Source organism: Dasypus novemcinctus, chromosome 8 (assembly GCF_030445035.2).
Source record: "Dasypus novemcinctus isolate mDasNov1 chromosome 8, mDasNov1.1.hap2, whole genome shotgun sequence".
NCBI classification, from domain to species: domain Eukaryota; kingdom Metazoa; phylum Chordata; class Mammalia; order Cingulata; family Dasypodidae; genus Dasypus; species Dasypus novemcinctus.
This window is the reverse complement of record NC_080680.1, coordinates 97,821,973-97,843,251: the sequence shown is the minus strand read 5'-3', so window position 1 is coordinate 97,843,251 and position 21,279 is coordinate 97,821,973. Positions and strand designations below refer to the sequence as shown.

Genomic DNA, 21,279 nt, shown 5'->3' with positions numbered 1-21,279 from the left:
AAAAAAGGGAAATTCTTGTGACTCGCTTTATTGCAATATTTGCTTTATTGCAGTGGTCTCAAACCAAACCTGCAATATCTTCAAAGTATGCTTGTAATTGAAAATGGGAAATTTGGAAGTACTTTATGTCTTGTTTTGGGTGGTGGTTACACAGGTGTAAACAACTATCAAAACTCTGAACTGAACATTCAAGACTTGCGGATTTATTTTGTATATGTAATTTATACTTTAAAATTAGAAAAATAAAATAATCTTAAAGTTTCTGTAAAATAAACACTAATATAAAAAAGAGGTAAAGGGCAGATAGCACATTCATTTCAAATAATATTATATTTATACTATGAAAGCACCTCTACCATCTGGAATATTTATCCTGTGGGTCCCAGTTCCCCACGTAACAGTGCCCCCTTTTCAGCGTTCTCCCTTTCCCTGGTCTCAGTGCCTTCTGTCCATTAGCCATTTTCTAGCTCTCATGAGAGGTGATGTAATGGAAAGAGCACAGGCTTTAAAGCTAGACAGAACTGCATTCAAATCTCAGCTGCCATTTGCTAGCTGAGTGCCCGGGAGCAAATTATTTGACCCCTCTGAAACTTCATTTCCTTAACTATAAAATGGGTTGGTGATACCCAGTCTACAAGTGGTTGTGACATTTAGAAAAGAGCCCAGCACAAAGCCCAATAAACGGCCATTATTACGGTGCATATCATTCCCCCATAAAGACTGGGGACCCAAGGAAACTCCATTAGGGAAGGGTCACACCATCACTAGCTTCCTATTTGAGGAAGATCCTCAAATCTTGTTAGAGCCTATAAGTCAGAAATAGGGTCCAAGATCATTTTCACTAGTTAAAGGAAACAAGCAGGAAGCCTGCATGGACGTAGGAAGAGGCACGGTTTCTGTGTTGGGCTGAGGAAGGGGCACTGTGAGCATGCTGACTTGCTCTTGGGGAAACGAATTCTTTTTTTGACTTCAGACTGTGCCACCAGTTTTGCATATAAAGTTCCCACTAAAGGCCTAGAAACGCTTAGAGGAAGAGACTCATAGGCTTCCTCTCCAGGAGGGTAAGGAGCCAGCCCTGGGACCCTGCAATTAGCATCAGAGTCCCCATGATCAGAAAAGGCTGCTCCCCACTCATGATAGGGGACCAGGGCTCCCGGTAAGGCTTGGTTTCTGCAGGACTTGGCCAAATAACTTTGCACACCTCTTGGCCTCAGTTTCTCCATCAAAGACCACACTGAATCTGAATAATTTGAAATCAGAGACACCCTCTGAGGTTTCCCAATACACAGAAAAGACTACAGCAGAACTGGACTGGCTGTCTGAAGTAGGTAAGGGAGAGGGGCAGAGCCCGGCCCCTTGGGTACACCCCCACCTCCACCACCACCAAGGCCAGCTTTGAGCCAGGATCCTAGGCCTCCCAGGGGGCGCCTTTTGAAATCCTCTGGATCAAAGAATCCCTAGGGACTGAGCACTGCCTTCTTCAGTCATTCAGCACCTGTTACTTGTAACAGAGATAACTGTGATGTCTTTACATCCGCCACCCATCTGGAGGGGAGGAGTAACTCTGAACAAGGTAGAGAGCGCTTCCTGTAGCCAAAGATGCCCAGAAGCCACAAGAGTAACCATATCCAGTACTCCCCACAGACCCCCTCATTGGCAACACAATTTCCAAGTCCTTGCTCAGGCAGGGAGGGAGGTCTCCAGAAGTATCCCTATTTCCCAGTTGAGGACACTGAGGCTCAGTCTGGTCGTGTCTACCAGCTGGGGTGTAGCAAAGCCAGGGCTCCAGCCTGCCTCTCCTGCCTCCAGAGACACACCTATTTCCAGGTAAAATGAAGGAGGCAGTGACGCCCGTTCAGGAGCCAGGAGTGCAAACGACAAGCGAAGCCACAAAAACAGCCACCTGGGTCTGTTCTTCCTGTGGGGAGGAGAGGCGATGACACCCTCCTCCCGCTCTTCCTCCCTCCCGCCCCCCGGGGGGGAAACTGGGAAATCTGAAGTTGCCCTACTTTCTTTCCTCCTCGTGCCCGGACATTGCCCACCCTCGCCCCGCATCCACTTTCCTGTTTTCTGGACGCCTTTCAAGAGTTTTTGCAATCATTCCGTTTCACTGTTTTTCTCTGCCATTTTCAAATGCGGGCTGGTGTCCCTTTCCAGTGAAAACGAGGTCATTTGAAGAGTCGCGACCCTTTCACCTCCTGTTACGGTAATGCAGCAGGGACTTTTGCAGCCAAAGTTCCGAAGTTTCAAACTTTCCAGTGCTGGGTTTGGGGCTTGGTCCTCGGGTCCCCATGGTATCGGGTTCATGCGCCCCTCACTGTACACGCCAATGCTCCCCTGCTCAGAGGCACCCCCTTCCCATCTCGTCCCGGGCCACAGCCATTCCTGGGCCCTGCGCCACAGACCCGGGCGGACCCCTCACGTTTTGCGAGACTTCATCGGACGGTTCTACCCTGTGCCGCCTCAGACTCCTCTCTCTCTGCGCCCCCCCACCCCACCCCGCGGACCCGGTGGGGAGACCCCTTGGGCACGGGTTTGGAAGGCTGGACAGATGTAGGGACAACAGAGATGGAGACAGAGACCGGGTCACTTGGGCAGAGGTGGCGAAGAGAACAAAAGCAGGGACGAAAGCAGGGACAGAGACAGGGCAGAGTCGGAGCAGCGGCAAACTCGCCGGCACGCAGCATCCCAGCCCCACGCCCGGCCCCGCGGCCCCGCGGCCCCGCGGCCCGGCGCCTGCCTCCCACCGCGCCCGGCTCGCGGCCTCCGACGGCCCCGCGGCGGCCCGCGCACCCACCTGATCGGCAGCGCTTAGGCGCCGAGGGCCGGCGTGCAGCGGCGCTCGGGGCTGGACCGGCCTCGGCTCCCGGCCCCCGCGGCGCCCTCCGCAGCCAGAGCGGTCGCCGGCGCTGCCTCCGCGCGAGCCCCGGCTGGGCGTGCCCGAGCGGGGTGTGCCCGCCTCCCTCCCGCCGGCCGGCGGGGCGCCTCCCCCGGGGCAGCGGGCGGCGGACGCGGCGAGCCTGGGGCGCCCCGCACCGCGAGCCGCGCCCCCGTTCCGCCTCGCTCGCGGCGGTGCAAAGCCGGTCCCCGCCCCGGAGACAGACGGCTGGGAGGCCCGGCGCGAGTGCGAGTGAGTGCGTGTGTATCTGTGTGTGGGGGGTGGGGGGGTGGGGGGTGTTTGTTTCATTTTCACTCAAGCAGAAAAAACCCTGAAACCAGCAAAAAAGAAAAACGCCCTGATGAGGGTTGCCGGGCCTCCCCTGCCTTCTCCGGCCTGCAAACGGGGGAGGGGGACACCGGGGGCTTTGGAGGTGGGTGGGGTCTGTCACCCTGTACTGCCGGGAGGGGCCTCGGCGCCCAGGTCCTGGCGAAGCACCGGGGAAGGGAAGAGCCTGGGAAACCCACTCCTCCGTTGGTTTCCTGGGGAAGGAAGAGCCCGCCGAGTCCCCCTGCCTTCGAAGTCCTGGGCTCGGGAAGTGGGGGGCTGCTCCTGGAGCACCTGCCGCAGGTCCTGCCGCGCGCGGGGCCGCAGACATCATGACCGTTCAGCCCAGACTTCCTCCAACGGGCTCTGCACGGCCCCGGCGGGCTCTCGACTAGAGTTAGAGGCCATCAAAAACGCCCTGCTTCAGAGCTGGAGCTTCTCCGGCCAGTGTGGTAGGACTCCCTTTAGCGAGGGGACCGAGGGACACACCTGGCTGCCTTCCGTTGGAAATGTCAACAAACACTTGGGTTTCTGCTGATTTATTTTACTGGGTGAAAAAGTCAAAACTTCCTTTTTCTGGGTTCATTTACCATTGAAAGTCATTTTCATAAGCCAAGAAATTAACTTCTTAAATAAATGAATTGGGATTGCAATTCGACATCATAAAAATGGCAGGGAGCATGGGTGTCCTGTACAATTTCAATTGTTTCCTACTAGTGAGGAAAGAACAGAGGCCTGATTTAATACTTGAAGGCAGCGTGGAGGCCACAGGCGGGCCAGGTGACGTCAGGGGGCTTGAGAGCATGAGGTTTCTTGGTAAAGTGGTGGGAGAATCCAGTCATCAGCCCCACACAGTGGCTCAGGAATGGCAAGCTCCGTCACAGTCAGCACAATGCACCCTTTGCTAGAGGACAAATTGTGCCATTATTGTCTTTTGTGACCATACTTGCAATAGCTCATCAGTAGTAGCAAAATAAATACACAATGAGCAAAGATGTCTTAAGTGGATTATTTCCTGTTTTTCATTATTGCATTTGAGAATGTGTTGCTAACATTGCTTGGCCCAGCAAACTGGATTATAAACAAGTTCTTATTATTTTTAAGAAAAACAATGACAGGAATTGTGACAGTGGCTCAAATGATCGCCCATCATGATCAAAATCAAAAGATGATGACAGAGGAAACATAACACCCACAAAAACATGACTGTACTACCATTAAACCCAACATCAGCGGTTTGGTTTCAGGAACACATCATCAGTCACATTAATTTAAGGTTGTTAATTTTAATTTTATTGGTTTTGTGGTTGTGTTTGCATTTGCTTTGAGGATTTGTTTTGGTTTTATAGTTGGTTTCTAGTGCCATGAGTGTGAGGAGTTCATGCCGAATTTGAGATTTGTACTTATTTCAGTATCTGTTAAAATATAAATAATTTAAGTCCACACTGTGGGCCTGGAAGCATTTTTTCCCCTTTGAGATAAACCACATAGTTCTCAGAATCTAACTAATGCTACTGGTTGGGAAATACATTAGAGAAAATAAACACTGGGCTTAGATTCTAGATTTCTAGGTTTAAGATCTTGAAGATGTCACTCTTTCTCTCTGAGCTCATTTGACTCGTAAGCAAAATGAGGTTACAAAGACGACCTCGTGGGAGGAGTAAAAATAAACACACAAATAAATAAATGAAGTGATATTGGTGAAAGGGCTCTGGAACCTGAAGACCATAGGAATGTGAAAATGAATATTCACTTAGGTAGCTCTTACCACTTGCCAGGCATTGCTTCGAGCACTGTACACACACATGAACTCATCTGAGCCTCAGAATACCGTAGCAGGCAGATTTCGTCTCATCCCCATTTTCTAGAGGAGAATACAGAGGCAACAGAAGTTAAACCACTTTGTTCACCGTCTTTCAAGCATGACCAAAGTGTCCCAGGGCCAGAGACAACCTTTTCCCTGTACTGCGTTAATTCTTTGACCAAATGGTGTTTGGAACCTCCTGTGTGTCAGCCCCTGTTCGACATGCTGAGGACACCATGGAGGACAAACATCACAGCTCTGGAGTAGTTTGCCTTCTAAACGGAGACAGACATTAAACCAGGAATCTGCCCGTTGACTATTCCAGGACACTTGTGATCAGTGCTCTGAAGGAGAAATCCAGGGTGCTAAGGGTCTCTGTGATGGGAAGACTGAGACCTGAAGGAGGGGTTTACTAGGTGAAGATGTGGGGGAGAGGGAGGCAGGCAGAGTCTGGAGGTGGGAGGAAATGCTTCAGCATCACAGAGATGGCTGTTCTCCTCAAACATGTGTGAGTTCACACAGATTCCAACAGAGTTTTTGTGGAACTCCACAAAATGCTCCTAAAATTCACATGGAAGAACAAAAGGTCAAATTTAACCAGGACAGTTTTTTTAATTGAAGTTTATCATTCATCTAGGAACATACACAAACAACAAGTGTGTAGTAAAAGTTGTGAACTTAACAAAACAAATGTGCATATCATTGTATAAGGCTCCCATATATCACCCCACCATCAGCATCTTGCATTGTTGTGAAAGTTATTACAAAGTATGGAAGAGTATCATCAAAACGTTACTTGTAGCCCATATCTTACATTTGGTGTATTTTCCCCAAACCCACCCAGGTATTAACACCCTGTATTAGAATTATGTGCTTATTATACAGTTCACAAGAGAATGTCCTCATGTTTGTTCAGTTAATCACAGTCCATCATCCATTGCCGGAGTCATTGTGTTACACAGTCTCATGCTTTGTGCAATCCATTCAAAGTGTACACTCAGTGGCTCTCATATTCATTACAGTTGTGCAGTCATCACTTCAGTCAATTTTAGGTTTTCATTACTCCAAAAGGAAAAATTCCATATCCCCTTATACTTTCCTATAGTCGTCCATTAGAATTGATATAATATCTTCTTTGTCATTAACTGCAAAAATAATACAATATTACTGTTAACTTTCATCCACAATTATATCACTTGTAATTTTCTCAGGTATCACCATATTAACACTTTGTAAAAGAACATTCTTAAACTATTAACCACAACCTTCATCCACCACCAAAATCACTATGTTGTATAGTCCCTAGATGATTCTCTAGCTTCCTTTCAATTGAAACATTATACCCACAGACTACTCCTTTCAGCCACAATCACATTTATAAATCAGCAGTGTTAGTTATACTCACTATAACGTATTTCCATCAACTCTGTTCATTTCCATACATCTATAATAAACCTTATAATCAAGACTGTTTTGACAAAGAAGAGTTAGGAAGGGGCAAGGGGAAGAGGCACTTGTACAACCAGATATCAAGATGTACTATGAAGGTGTTAATTAAGCTAGTATGGTTTGTATGTTAGGATGGATTGTTAGACCAGTGGAAGAGAATAAGGAGCCTAGAAAGAAAGCTTTACAAATGGGAAACTCAGTGAGTGACAGAGGTGGACATGCAGATCAGTGGGGAAAGAATTGACTATTCAAAAAATGTTGCTAAGCAATTTGTTGTCCATACACAATAAAATAAAATTAGATCCCTATATCACCTCCCCCCCCACATACACAATAGATGGGCAAAAGTCCTAAAGAAAAGTCAAACTTTAAAACTTTTAAAGGAGCCGGCCCCAATTGAGATGGTGGAGTAAGACACTTCAGGACTCCTTCGTCCACACAGGCTTTGAACAACCAGCAGAACTGGTGAGAAACATCTCTCGAAGTTCTAGAAAACAGGTAAAGGACGGCAGTAACAGGGTAAGCACTGAATAAAAAATAAAAAAAAAACGGTAGGACCTTGTGACAACCTGGCTGACCCCTCTCCACTCCTCACAGGCTCTTCATGGGGCCAGTCATACTCCCAGTGCAAACCCCTCATCCCCATTCTGCAGGGAGCAGGGTAGCCCTCAGGTGCATACTGGGAGCATGTGTGGCCCCATCTGTCAGGTGGGGGCCTGCGGGGCTCACCGCCCCAGAACTTGTCTTGTGCATAAAAGGCAGTTCACCAAGTTCTCCTCACTATGAGAGAGAGTCAAGTAGTGCTGCAACGAGGGATTGCTGGCTTAAGACTACGTGCAGGACCCAGCACCATGAGGAAACTTTCTAGGGAAGAGGAGACATTCCTAACAAGGTAAAAGGAAGAATTCCTAGGCAAGGTACAGGTGCAGAAAGGATCAAGGAGGCCTCTAGGTTTTGGCCTGGAGATATTCTCTAAACTCAATGTACAGATAAGCCCTGAAGGAGAGCACTCACACAAGTAATCCATAAAGACTGGAAAAAGTGTTTTCTTTTTTCTTCCTTTTATTTTATTTATTTATTTAGTTAGTTAGCTGACAGTCAAGAAAGCTCTTTCATAACACTAGCTGCTCTTAAGTTTAAGGAACATATGCATCAGAGTCTAAATTTCAGCTGCCACATTTAAAAAATATTAAAAACGCCAAGGTTTCAACAAGAGATTACAAAACATACAAAAAAACAGGAAATGATGGCCCGGGCAAAGGAGAAAATTAAAGCATTAGAAACCGTCAACGAGGAGGACCAGACATGGGACATACCAGGTAAACTTAAAAAAAGGTCCTACTTATGCTCGAAGAAGTAAAGGAAAACATAGACAAAGAACAAAAGGAAATCAGGAGAATGTTATAAGACTACAAAAAGAATATCAATAGAGAGATGGAAATTATTAAAAGGAACCAAACATAGCTAAAGACCATGGGAACAGAAATTTTAAATTCCCTAGAGGGGATCAACATCAAATTGGAGCTCGCAGAATTAGTGAACTCAAAGGTAAGACAAGTGAAATTATCCAGTCTAAGGAGCAGGACAAAAGAATGAAGAAAAGTAAACCTGTGGGATGGCAAAGTGTACCAATATATGCACTTTGGGAGTCCCAGAAGGAGAAGAAAGAGAGAAAGGGGCAGAAAAAAATATTCAAAGAAATAATGGCCGACAACTTCCCAAATTTAACAAAAGACATAAATATATATATCCAAATCCCTCAATGAACTCTAAACAGAATAAACCCAAATAGACCCATGCTGTGGCATATTATAATCAAACTGATTCCTGAAAGCTGCAAAAGAGAAGCAAAATGTCACATGCAAGGGAGCCTCCATAAGATTACGTGTCAACTTCTCAATGGAAATCATGGAGGCAAAAAGGTAGTGGGATAACATATTTAAAGTGCTGAAAGCAGAAATGGCCAACTGAGAATACATCCAGCAAAGCAGTCTTTAAAAAAAAAGGGGGAGGAGCAGGTATATCTCAGTGGTTGAGCACCTTCTTCACATGTACGAGGTCCTGGGTTCAATCCCTGATACTGCCCTGCCCCCCAGAAAAAAAAAGAAAAAAAATGAGGGAGAGATTTAAGACATTCCCAGATAATCAAAAGCTGAGGGAGTTTGTCACCACTAGAATAGCCTTATAAGAGATGCTAAAATGAGTTCTGCAGATTGAAAGGAAAGGATAAAAGACAATAAATTGAAGCTGCATGAAGAAATGAAGATTTCTGGTAAGGGTAACTGCTGGGGTAAATACAAATGTCACTACTATTGTATTTTTGGTTTGTAACTCCTCCTTTTACTTTTAGTACCAGGGTAGGGGATTGAATCTGGAACCTCCTTTGTGGGAGACACATTGACTCTCTTGAGTTGGTTTTTTCATTTGTTTGCTTGTTGTTTGTCTTTGTTTTTCTTAAGGAGGCACTGGGGACTGAACTCGGGACCTCCCATGTGAGAAGCAGGCACTTAATCACTTAAGCCACATCCACTCCCCCTCATTTTACTTTTACGAGATCTAAAAGGCAAATGCAAAAATGTATTGAGAAGTCAGTGGGTCTGGACTCATAATATAAACATGTAATTTGTAATAAGAACTACATAAAGTTGAGGGCGTGGAGGGGTAAAGGAGCATAGTTTGTGTATACTATTGAAGTTACACTCTTATCAAAGCAGATGAGAATGTTACAGATTTAGGCTGTTAAATTTAAGCCCAACCATAACTACAAAGAAAATATCAGAGAATTTGCAAGTGTATATGCGACGGCTTGCTCAGTCGGTAGAGGTGGGGTCTGGCTGCGGACGAGGGGTCGGTCCAGCTCTGGACGAGGGGTCGGTCCCACCTGGGACGAGGGATCGGTCCGGCAGCAGACGAGGGATCGGTCTCACAAGGGGTTGCGCGGTTCGGCTGACGGGGTCGCCCGGCGAAGCTGGCGACGAAGGGGTCGCCCGGAGAAGCAGGCGACGAACTGGGGACAAGGGAGGCCAGGCCCTTGTCGGGGGCTCTCAGGACTGGAGGGCGCACGGCAGAAGAACTACCGCGGAGACAAGGTAAACACGCAAGTCCACTTTACTGAGGGAGAGGCAACAGTTTTATAGGGGCTGGGGAAGGCTGATTGGTCGAAGCCACGCCCTGTTCTGATTGGTTGCCGGCAAAAGGTCAGTGGGCGGTACTGGACGGGGGAGGGGTGGTGGTTAGGGATTGGCTGTCGCTGTTGCTGGGGGAAGGGGCAGGGTTTAGGGATTGGTGGCTGCTGTTGCTGGGGTGGAGGGCAGACTTGAGTTTCCCGCCCACGCCTGGCTGTTGCTGCTGTCGGGGGAGGGGAAAAGGGCGGGCTGGATTTTTCCGCCCACACCTGGCTGTTGCTGCTGTCGGGGGAGGGGAAAAGGGCAGACTGGAATTTTCTGCCCTAGGGAGAAGGAAGAAGAAGGGTGCCGCCCCACAAGGCATCGGGTGGCGCCATCTGGGAGGAGGGGCAGCCGCGGAAGCATGGCTGCCGAGAAGGGGAGACCCGAGGGCACTCTGCGCCCATGCCGAGCTTCCTTCAGGGGTGGCGGTGAGTCCGACCAGCCACCCTATTATGGGGGCAGCGGAATTAGGCCTACCGCGGCCGCTCCCCTGCCAGGCCAGCAAACCACACTTCAGCCCGAGGGGTGACCGCATGTATAGAGACAGAAATTAGAGTACAGGTTGCTAGGAGAGGGGGGCAGGAGGAATGGGGACTTAATGCCAAATGGGATTAGGGTTTCTGTTTGGGGAGATAGGAAAGTTTTAGGAGTGAAAGGTGGTGAAGGACCATCACATTGTAAATGTGATTAATCCCAATGAATGGTATGTGTGGGAGTGGTTGATATGGGAATGGGGGTTTATGCCCCACAATTTATTTATTTTTCTCCCCTTCCCTCCTGTGCCACCCTCCCCACTCCCCCACCGTTGTCTGCTCTCTGTGTCCATTTGCTGTGTGTTTTGCATTCTTGTCAGTGGCATCGGGAATCTGTGTCTCTTTTTGTTTGCATCATCTTGCTGCATCATCTTGCTCCGTGTGTGTGTGGGACCACTCTTGTGCAGGCTGTTTTTTTGCAGGGGGTGGCTCTCCTTATGGGGAGCACTCCTTGCACCTGGGGCTCCCCTATGCAGGGGACACCTCTGCTTGGCACGGCACTCCTTGCACGTATCCAGCACTGCGCGTGGGCCAGCTCACCACACAGACCAGGAGGCCCTGGGTTTGAACCCTGGACCTCCCATGTGGTAGGTGAATGCTCTATTAGTTGAGCCACATCCACTTCCCTGCTCCCACAAGTTAAAAGGAATGAAGGAAGGAAGGGAAGGAGGGAGGGAGGGAGGGAGGAAGGAAGGAAGGAAGGAAGGAAGGAAGGAAGGAAGGAAGGAAGGAAGGAAGGAAGGAAGGAAGGAAGGAAGGAAAGAAATGGGTACCTGGATGGATGAATGACACATAATGAGATTTTATATGCTAGCCTCTCCTGGACAGTGAGCTGCTTGAGGGTAGGGTCATGTGACTTTCATGCTGCTTACCCCACCAAGGGGACTGAATCATGTGTCCCACAAAAGGCATGCTTGGGTCCCCACCCCCGGTCCTATGGGTGAGAACGCATTTGTAAATAGGACCTTTGAGGATGTTAGTAAAGTGTGCCCAAAGTGAATGAGGGCGGGCCTTAATCCAATATGGCTGAAGTCCTTATCAGCAAAGGAAATTGAACATAGAAAGAGAAGCAACAGGGAGCAGCCAGAAGCTGGAAGTCAATAGGAACCAGCAAGAGAAAGGAGAAGGCACCACCACCTGCATTGCCAAAGACTGCTGGCCAGCCAGATGCTACTGACCCCAGGAGGAAGCAAGCTTTCTAGTCTCTGAAGCCCTGAGCAAAGAAATCCCTGTGGTTAAACCAATTCATTGTGTGGTGTTTGTTTTAGCAGCTGGGAAACTAAGACAGCCTGCTACAGAGTAAGTCCTCACCAAAGTCTTGGTGAGGCATTTTGCAGCCAGCCTTCATGCTCTTACCCAGTCATTTTGTCTCCAAACCAGGTCACGCTCTTCCTCAGATTCTCTGTTTTAGGAGCCCTGAGGTAAGGCAGGGTGCTCCGATGCACACCCATTGGTTCTCTGCAGGAAAATTCGCCCCCTTGAGACCTTGGTGGGGAAGAGGAATGTCAACAAGGGTGTGATACCGAGCAAAAGCAATTCTTTTCCTCCCAATGAAACTCAAAGGTCAATTTCTGAAACACAAGGGTGTCAAAGAGAGAAAGAGTTTATTTTTATTGGTCTGCTCAAACAAAGACAATGGCCTAATGGCCCAATACTGCCTCTTGGAACTGCAGTAATTTTGATATTTTATGACATCAGGATGCTAAGGAGTAGTTGGGGAGGAGCTACATAGGTTCCTTCATTAATAAACATTAAAGGGCTGTAACCAGGTGAGTCACAAGGTTCTGGGATAGGAGGGTACAGAACAAAGGTCAGTTACAAGGTTTTGTATATGGATATGAAACAGTGGAGGCTGGGGTGGTTACCCTTTCAATAGGCAATGTTAATATACAGAGGTAAGAGCTCTCTGGAATAATCATAATAGCAGGTAGCAGTGGCATATACAAGGATCAGACTCACCAGGAATAATCATTACGATGGCAGGTATTTAGCCGGAAATAGCCATATACAAAGGGTGAGATCCATCTAGCCAGTTTCAGTTTCAGTAATTTCAGATATCAGCCATTGGCTATTTTATAATAAGTAAAAGGCACCTATATGATTTAGTAATCATAATTACTTGTTAAAGCTTAACCCTCAGTTACAGATGGGCGGGGGGTGGGCCAAGGTCCCAGATGTTTGATGAGCCTTTCCCACAGAAATACCCAATTGAGAGAATGTAGAACTTCCACAGAATCAGAAAAATACAACAACCCAGGAGCCCCTCGATTCGCAGATGAGGAAATGAGATCCAGATGCGAGAGTGACTTCCTCAAAATTGCAAACTTGGAATTTACAGAGCTGGGATTCCTTCCCAACTCCCTCACCTGCACGTCAGTCCCAGGCAGGGGAGACTCCCGGGCCTGAAGGAGAAGGTGTTTCTAAGAAGCTATGGGAAGTGGTCAGGGCAGTCAGGAGAAGAAGGTGCATTTGGGAGCCAAGCCTGGGAGGAAGTGGGTGAGCAGAGCACAGGCACAGAGGAGCTGGCTGGAGGGCCCTGGAATGAGGCTGGCGGGTGGAGAGGGGCCACACGGAAGGCATCCTAGCAGGGGGGCTTGGCAGGCCAGGGATGCTCATTTTATCCACAGGAAGAGCCCCGGGAGCCTCCGTGGAAGGGAGGCCGACGTGGCGGAGGTTGTGTTGGAAGGGGTTACTCCCAATCCTGGCGGCAGAGTTGCAGATGAAAAATGAAGACACAAAGGACGGAAATAAAGCAGGGAGGAAGGGAGAGAAGGAGAGAAGGAGGGAATAAGAGAGAGAAAGAAGAGGGGAGCAGGCAGAGACAGAGAAAGCCTGACTTTCTGATTTGTAACTGGCCTCAGAGAATTTCTCTTCTTCAGGCTTTCTTCCCGCTTAACAATAAACAGGATGAGATGAAGTGATGAGCCTGGGGGAGCAAGGCTGAATTGGCTCCTTAGAGGTCCAGCAACTTCTCTGCCCTTTACTGAACCCAACTGAAACGCTGGAAAAAAATCATTATTTCTAGGGGAGGAAATGTCCTATCTTCTTACTTGCTTATGTAATTTGGAAGCCCTTTATTTTCTAATATTAAATTTTACCTCTGGCATTACATATATCTAACTTTAAAAGGCAGAAACGGAGAAAGCCAAGAATTTTATGCTCTTGGGTTCATTTTTTTAAAAAACTGTCAGAGCTCTCAGAGCCAAAGAATTTTACTAGCTGAAAAAAAAAAAGTCACCTATGCAACCCAAACTTACAAAGTTTCATTCCGCTGGGTTTAAATGTCGGTTCCTCCCAATATTTACAAATAGGTCATTAAAGATAATCCATTTGAGTGGAGGAAAGGGGTGGGAGGGAAGTTTTCAACCATAAATCCTTTTATACTTTTAGATTGTTTTTTCCTGAGAATGTCTTGTCTATTTTTAAAACTAAATCGGCAAATAGAGTGAAAAATAAGAAAGCAGCTAAAAAACTAAGTAAATAAAAGGCTCGTGTACTAAGTCTTCGCAAGAGTTCTGAGCATTAGAAACAAAACTTGCACGTAGTAGAAAAGCCTAGATCAGCCTGAATCTAAGTTCTGTCCCTGGAATTCCACAAGTTGCTGTGGCCTTGGGAAAAAATCACTTAAGCTCCCTGAGGCTTGTTTTCTTATCTGTAAAATAGGGGTAATTATCTCTACCTCCCAGGGATGTTATAAAGATTTAAAATGAAAGGATGTGGGATCTTGTGAAAGGGGGTCTATACACCCTAAGGCACCAGATAAGAAAACCTGGGCAGTGGTCCTGGAATTAACCACCTCTGACCCTTCCTCCTGTTTCGGCCATTTTGAGTTAGGTCTTTGGTTCCTTGTAGCTGACGCCGTCCTCCAGGATACCTATGCGCTTGCCAGAAGCATGGGCCTGCCCCCAGGGCCTGGCAGTGCCTGCTCTCTGTTGGGCAGCCTCCTGGGCAGGGACTCCTGCTTGCTCCATGTCCACAGCTCCCCTTACCTGAGCACTTACTGGGAAGTGACTCACTATAACATGGATTTTCGTTCTCATTGTCTAAGAAGGTAGCAGAGGTCTCTGGTCCCTTAGGTCATGGTCATCCTGGAAAATCAGGCCTCCCACACCCCACCCTGACTTTAGTTTGCAAAGCCTCACTTTCCAAAGGTGGCAGAGAAAGCCTGGGTAGAGCGGGGGCAGGAGGACCTGGAAAGAGAGGAGGGCAGGGGTAAGAGGCTCCCCAAGACTAGAAAGAACCAGAGTCTAGGCTCTGAGAGTAAGGCGGGTGCCCAATCCACTGCAGTGTGCTTGTGAGCTTGCCTGCAAGGGTAGTTCTGTGGGTGCACGCGCATACAATGAGAAGGTGTGAAAACGGGGCCCCTGCACGGGCAGGGAGTCAGGGGGCCCCGAGTTGGTCTTCCCTGTGGTATACATAATTAGTCAGTGCCCCTTTCACTCCGGTGGGGGCTGTCAGGGCCTCTGGCAGCCTCTTAGATGTTCTCATATATCCAGTTATTTCTGCTTCTTTTGTGGGAACTGGAAGTGGCAAGTTGGCAAGAGTTCAACAGAAGCTTGTCTTGAGCCCTGACACCAAGGGCCTGAAGGAAAACACCTCCGCTCTCTCTCCAAAGAGGGCGTTCCTGGTCTGCTCCCCTCCCACTGTGGTCGCAGCCAGGAGAGCCTCAGCACCTCATCAGGGACGGTTGGGGCAAGATATCTGAGGTAGACGGGCTGGGTTCAAGCCCTGCTGCCACTTTTGGGTGTGCGATGAGGCTTTGGACAAGTTACCGAAACTCTCAGCACCTCCACTCCCACACTTGTGAAACGAGACTCCTGATGTGGAGATTGGCCCCTCCCGATTCCAGCAAGCCTGAACCAGACCACGATGATTTGTAGTGGGTGCTCCACCCACATCGCCACTCTAGCTGGTGCCCCTTTCCCCAGCTTCTATGAGTGTTGGCTTCTAGGTCCTCTGCTTTAGGGAATTCTCCTGGGCCAAATGAAAGCTGCCTTGCCTGGGAACTCACGTCTCCTCCCACCAGCAACCAAAGACCACTGACTGCTACAGGCTACAGAAAGTTAACAACCGTCTTGCCACAAGATGGGACCGACTCTGTGACACAGTTCATGTTCTGAAGCTCCCGATGGGATCAGGCTAAGCTAATCGCCAGCCAAGACCATACACTCCTTTAGCTTTTATTAATCCTCTACCACACTCTGCTTCCCGCACCCCCTTCTCCTGCTAATAAATCACTTTCACTTTGAAGCCCCTCTTTTGAGTTCTGTATTTTACAATGAGAAAATGGAGGTTCAGGGAATTCTGGAGAACCAAGGGCTTAAAGTGAGTTAAGAGCCCAATTGTCAGAAAGACACAGGACTCTCTTCTCCTCCAGAAAAATAGCTAGAAGACAGGCTGAAATAGCCTGGAAAAAAGACCTTCTAGGGTTTAGGACACCAGGCGAAGGCTGGACACTGCCCAGAGGAGAGAGGGACAAAGGAGGGAAATCAAGATGACAGAACTGTGAGTTGAAACCAGCGGCTGCTGCTGCCAGCACCATCCCCCACACTAAAGACACTTTAGAATTCTTGGGCTTCTGGGTCTGTGACTACAGACAAAGGGGACTCCTGGGATCTACTACCCCAGGAAAGGGGAGAGACAGGAACACAGCCTAAGGCTGATCCAGTTTTTTACTCAAATTTGTTGACTCAAATTTGTTATGGTGTGTCCCAGGAGCCTTTCTAGACACGGTAGGGCTGCGCCATTGTTTGCCTTGGAGCCAGCAAGGGGCTAAAGGTATACAGCTCCCAATCTCCTTCTCTACTAACAGGGACTGATTGTTGAAGACTCAGAGGGGAGTGGAAATATTTCCAGACTGGGAAAAGGGAGGGGGCTGCCAGAGGAGGCTGGAGAACTGTCGCAGTGAAAGTTTGAATTACAAGCCTCATAGCCTCCAGACAGGAAGCTCTATCACCTTGATCTTGTCTGTTTTGCAAAAAATACACTCTGGCCAGGCATTAAACTGAGAGCTGCCAAAGAGCGCTGTCCTCTGGCAGACCAAAGAAGTGCATGCAAGAAAATTAAAAAGTAGGAGAGGGTTTTTCCCAAATCTATAGCCTCTTTCCCCAAGGCCCTAGGAAGTGAGTGACTCTACAACCAATTACCGGGTCCAGTGCCCAGTTCTGAGCAACCAGCAGGACAATCCTAACAATCCAGGCCAAACCAAGAATCAAAGAGCAGTGATAATACAGTCTCCTACCAGTATATCCCTACAAAAGAGAAATTGCACATCTGAGTAAACTACATCCTAACCAAATGCCTAGATATTAGCAAAAATTATGAGCCACACTAAGAAAATAGAAAACATGGCCCAAGAAAACGAATATATCAAAGCCCCAGAAGAGATGCAGAATTTGAGAGAACTAATCAATGAGACGCACACAAATTTCCAATATCAAATTAATGAGTTGAAAAACAATAAGTGACATCAAGAAGACACTGAGTGAGTGTAAAGAAAAATTTGAAACCCTGAACAGAAAAGTAACATAGCTCATGGGAATGAAAGACACAGTAGGTGAGATCAAAAACATACCATCCATGTGGAATCTAAGCCCCTTCTTGATATAGAGGGGGAGCGGACATAACCATTCCAGGGTCCACAGGATGGAGGAATAGAATATGGATTAGAGGGGACTTACTGATATTCTACTATGGAACTATTGTGATTAGTAATGGAAGAAATTATAGCATTGGTGTGGAGAGAGTAGCCACGGTAGCTGCTGAGGATAGGGAGAGGGAAGAAGAGATATGATGTGGAAGTCTTTTAAGGACTTGGAGTTGTCCTAGGTGGACTGCAGGGACAGATGCTGGACATTGTATGTCCTGCCATGGCCCACTGGGTGGACTGGGGGAGAGTGTAAATTACAATGTAAACCATTATCCGTGTGGTGTAGCAGTACTCCAAAATGTATTCAGCAAATGCAATAAATGTCCCACGATGATGAAAGAGGTTGCTGACGTGGAAGGAGTGGAGTGAGGGGGGTAGGGAGTATATGGGGACCACTTATTTTTTTTAATGTAACATTAAAAAAAAATAAAGAAAGAGAAAAAAAAACACATTAGAGGCATACAACAGCAGACTTAAAATTACAGAAGAAAGAATAAGTGATACTGAAAACAAAACAGCTGAAATTGAAGAGAGAAGAATGGAAAAAATTGAGCAGGGGCTCAGAGAGTTGAATGACAACACAAAACGCAACAACATGCATGCCATGGGAGTTCCAGAAGAGAAGGGAAAAGGGGCAGAAAGAGTATTTGAGGAAATCAGAGCTTAGAATTTCCCAACTGTCACAAAAGAAATGAACATACATGTCCAAGAAGCACACCATACCCCAATCAGAATAAATCCAAATAGACCTACTCCAAGATATATACTACTCAGAATGTCAAATGTCAAAGATAAAGAGAAAATTCTCGGAGCAGCAAGGGAGAAGCAATATATTTCACACAAGGGACATCCAGTAAGACTTAGTGTAGATTTCTCTTCAGAAACCATGAAGGTCAGAAAACAGTGGTATGATACAATTAGGATACTGAAAGAAAAAGAATGCCAGCAAAACTGTCCTTCAAATATGAAGGTGAGTATACAATATTCACAAACAAATAGAAATTAAGAGTTTGCAAAAAAGAATCTCTAACCTTTGCAGAAAATATTAAAGGAAGTCTTAGAACCTGAAAAAAAAAAGGACAGAACAGGCTTGGAGGAGAGTATAGAAGAAAGAATAGCAGAAAGGATGACCAAAAGGAGACCAAAAGACAGACAAATATAAAATATGACATACAAAAACCAAATAACAAAATGGAGGAAGTAGATAGTGCATTTACAGTAATATCAGTGAATGTGAATGAATTAAATTCCCCAATCAAAAGATACAGGCTGACAGAATGGATTAAAAAAACATGAGCTAACCATATGCTGCCTACAAGAAACTCACCTTAGACCCAGGGATACAAATTGACTGAAAGTGAAATGCTGGATAAAAATACTCTACATGAATAGTAACCAGAAAAGAGCAGGGGTGGCTGTACTAATATCAGACAAAACAGACTTTAAATGTAAAAATTTACATACATACATACATACATACATACATACATAAGAGATATAGAAGGCCATTATATATTAATAAAAGGGACAGTCCAGGGAAGCGGACTTAGCCCAATGGATAGGGTGTCCACCTACCACATGGGAGGTCCACAGTTCAAACCCCGGGCCTCCTTGACCTGTGTGGAGCTGACCCATGCACAGTGCTGATGTGCGCAAGGAGTGCCGTACCACGCAGGGGTGTCCCCCGTGTAGGGGAGCCCCACGTGCGAGGAGTGCATCCCATAAGGAGAGCTGCCCAGCGCGAAAGAAAGTGCAGCCTGCCCAAGAATGGCACCACACACACAGAGAGCTGACACAACAAAATGACACAACAAAAAGAAACACAGATTCCCGGTGCCACTGATAAGGATAGAGGCAGTCACAGAAGAACACACACAACGAATGGACACAGAAAGCAGACAACGGGGGGGGGGGGGGGGGGAGGGAAGAGAAATAAATAAAATATAAATCTTAAAAGAAACAATCCACCAGGAAGATACATCAGTCATAAATATATATGCACCTAACCAGGGTGCCCCAAAATATGTGAGACAAACTCTGGCAAAACTGAAGGGAGAGATAAGACATCTCTACAATAATATTAATAGTTGGAGACTTCAACACCCCACTCGCATCATTAGATAGAACAACTAGATAGAAGCTCAACAAGGAAAGAGAGAACTTGAACAATATGATAAATGAGTTAGACCTAATGGACATATACAGAATACAAAAACTGCATCCAAACTCAGCGGGTTAAACATTCTTCTCAAGTGCCCATGAATTTTTCTCCAGGACAGACCACATGTAAGGGCACAATGGAGCTCTCAATAAATATAAAAAGATTGAAATTATAAAAAGTACCTTCTCATATCATATTGGAATGAAACTGGAAATCAATAATAGATAGGAAAAAAGTAAATTCACGAATGTGTGGCAGCTAAACAACACACTCCTAAATAATCAGTGGGTCAAAGAAGAAATTGGAAGTGAAATCAGTAACTATATTAAGACAAATGAAAATGAGAACACAATGCATCAAAACTTATGTGACACAGTGAAGGCAGTCTTGAGAGGGAAATTTATAGCCCTAAATGCCTATATTAAAAAAGAAGAAAGATCTAAATTCAAAGATTTAACTGAACAACTAGAGAAATTAGAGAAAGAACAGCAAACCAATCCCAAAAGCAAGCAGAAGCAAAGATATACTAAAGATTAGATCAGAAATAAATGAAATTGATAACAACAACAACAATTTAAAAAATAGGGAAAATCAACAAAACCAAAATCTGGTTCTTTGAGAAGATCAATAAAATTGTTAAATCACTAGCTAGACTAACAAAGAAAAAAAGAGAAAAGATGCAAATAAATACCATCAGAAGTGAAAGGAGGAGTTACAACTGACCCCACAGAAATAAAAAAGAATCATAAGAGGATATTATCAGAAACCGTATGCCAACAAACTAGACAATCTAGATGAAATGGACAAATTCCTAGAAATACACAACCAAGCTACCCTGACACTACAAGAGATACAAGAATTTATAGACCAATCTCTCTAATGAACAAAGATCCAAAAATTCTCAACAAAATACTTGCAAATAGAATCCAATATGAGAAGCAGACTTGGCCCAGTGGTTAGGGCATCCGTCTACCACATGGGAGGTCCATGGTTCAAACCCCGGGCCTCCTTGACCCATGTGGAGCTAGCCCATGCACAGTGCTGATGCGTGCAAGGAGTGCCGTGCCACACAGGGGTGTCCCCTGCATAGGGGAGCCCCACGCGCAAGGAGTGCACCCCATAAGGAGAGCCGCCCAGTGTGAAAGAAAGTTCAGCCTGCCCAGGAATGGTGCCGCTATACACACGGAGAGCTGACACAGTAAGATGACGCAACAAAAAGAAACACAGATTCCCATGCCACTGACAACAACAGAAAGCAGACAAAGAAGAAAACACAGCAAACAGACACAGAGACCAGACAACTGGGGTGGGGGGGGAGGGGGAAGGGGAGAGGAATAAAATAAAAAAATAAATCTTAAAAAAAAAAAAAAAGAATCCAATAGCATACCCCATTAACAAATTGAAGGTGGAAAAATGTCCACGATAATCTCAATCAATGCAGAAAAGACATTTGACAAAACCCAGCATTCTTTTTGATAAAAACACTTCAAAAGATAGGAATAGAAGGAAAATTCCTCAATATGATAAAAGGCATATATGAAAAACCCACAGCCAACATCATACTCAATGGGGAAAGGTTGAACACTTTCCCTCTAAGATCAGGAAAAAGACAAGGATGCCCATTGTCACCATTGTTATTCAATATTGTACTAGAAGTTCTAGCTAGGGCAATTAAACAAGAAAAAAAATTAAAGTCATCCAAATAGGAAAAGAGGAAGTAAAATGCTCACTGTTTGTGGATGACATGATCTTATACGTAGAAAATCCTAAAGTATCCATGACAAAGCTACTTGAGCCAATAAATGAGTTCAGCAAAGTGGCAGGATACAAGATCAACACCCAAAAATCAGTAATGTTTTTGTACACAAGTACTGAACAAGCTGAGGAAGAAATCAGGGGGGAAATTCCATTTTCAATAGCAACAAAGGATTCAAATACCTACGAATTAATTTAACCAAAGAAGTACAGGACCTATATGCAGAAAACTACAAAACAATGATAAAAGAAATTTTAAAAGATCTAAACAAATAGAAAGACATTCCGTGTTCATGGATTGGAAGAATAAATATCATGAATATGTCAATCTTACCCAAACTGATTTATAGCTTCAATGCAATACCAATTAAAATCCCAACAGCTTTCTTCACATAATTAGAAAAGACAATTGCCAAATTCATTTGGAAGGGAAAGTACACCCAAATAGACAAAAGTATTCTAAAAAAGAAGAGAGGTATGGGAGGAATTTCACTGTCTGAACTTGAAGCATATTATAAAAGCTACAGGGGTCAAAATAGCATGATACTGATAGAAA

The 21,279-nt window shown here is 45.9% G+C and overlaps 1 protein-coding gene across 3 annotated transcripts in view; it reads right to left on the bottom strand.

Moving 5' to 3' along the window:
* GGTA1 (glycoprotein alpha-galactosyltransferase 1 (inactive)) overlaps positions 1–2,944 on the bottom strand; it is a 74,090-nt gene extending 71,146 nt beyond the window's left edge. For all 3 annotated transcript variants that reach the window (XM_058302455.2, XM_071217025.1, XM_058302458.2), the window contains exon 1: positions 2,798–2,944. The gene's annotated coding sequence lies outside the window, so the exon portion shown is untranslated. The remainder of the gene's footprint in view (positions 1–2,797) is intronic.
* Positions 2,945–21,279: the final 18,335 nt, after the last annotated feature.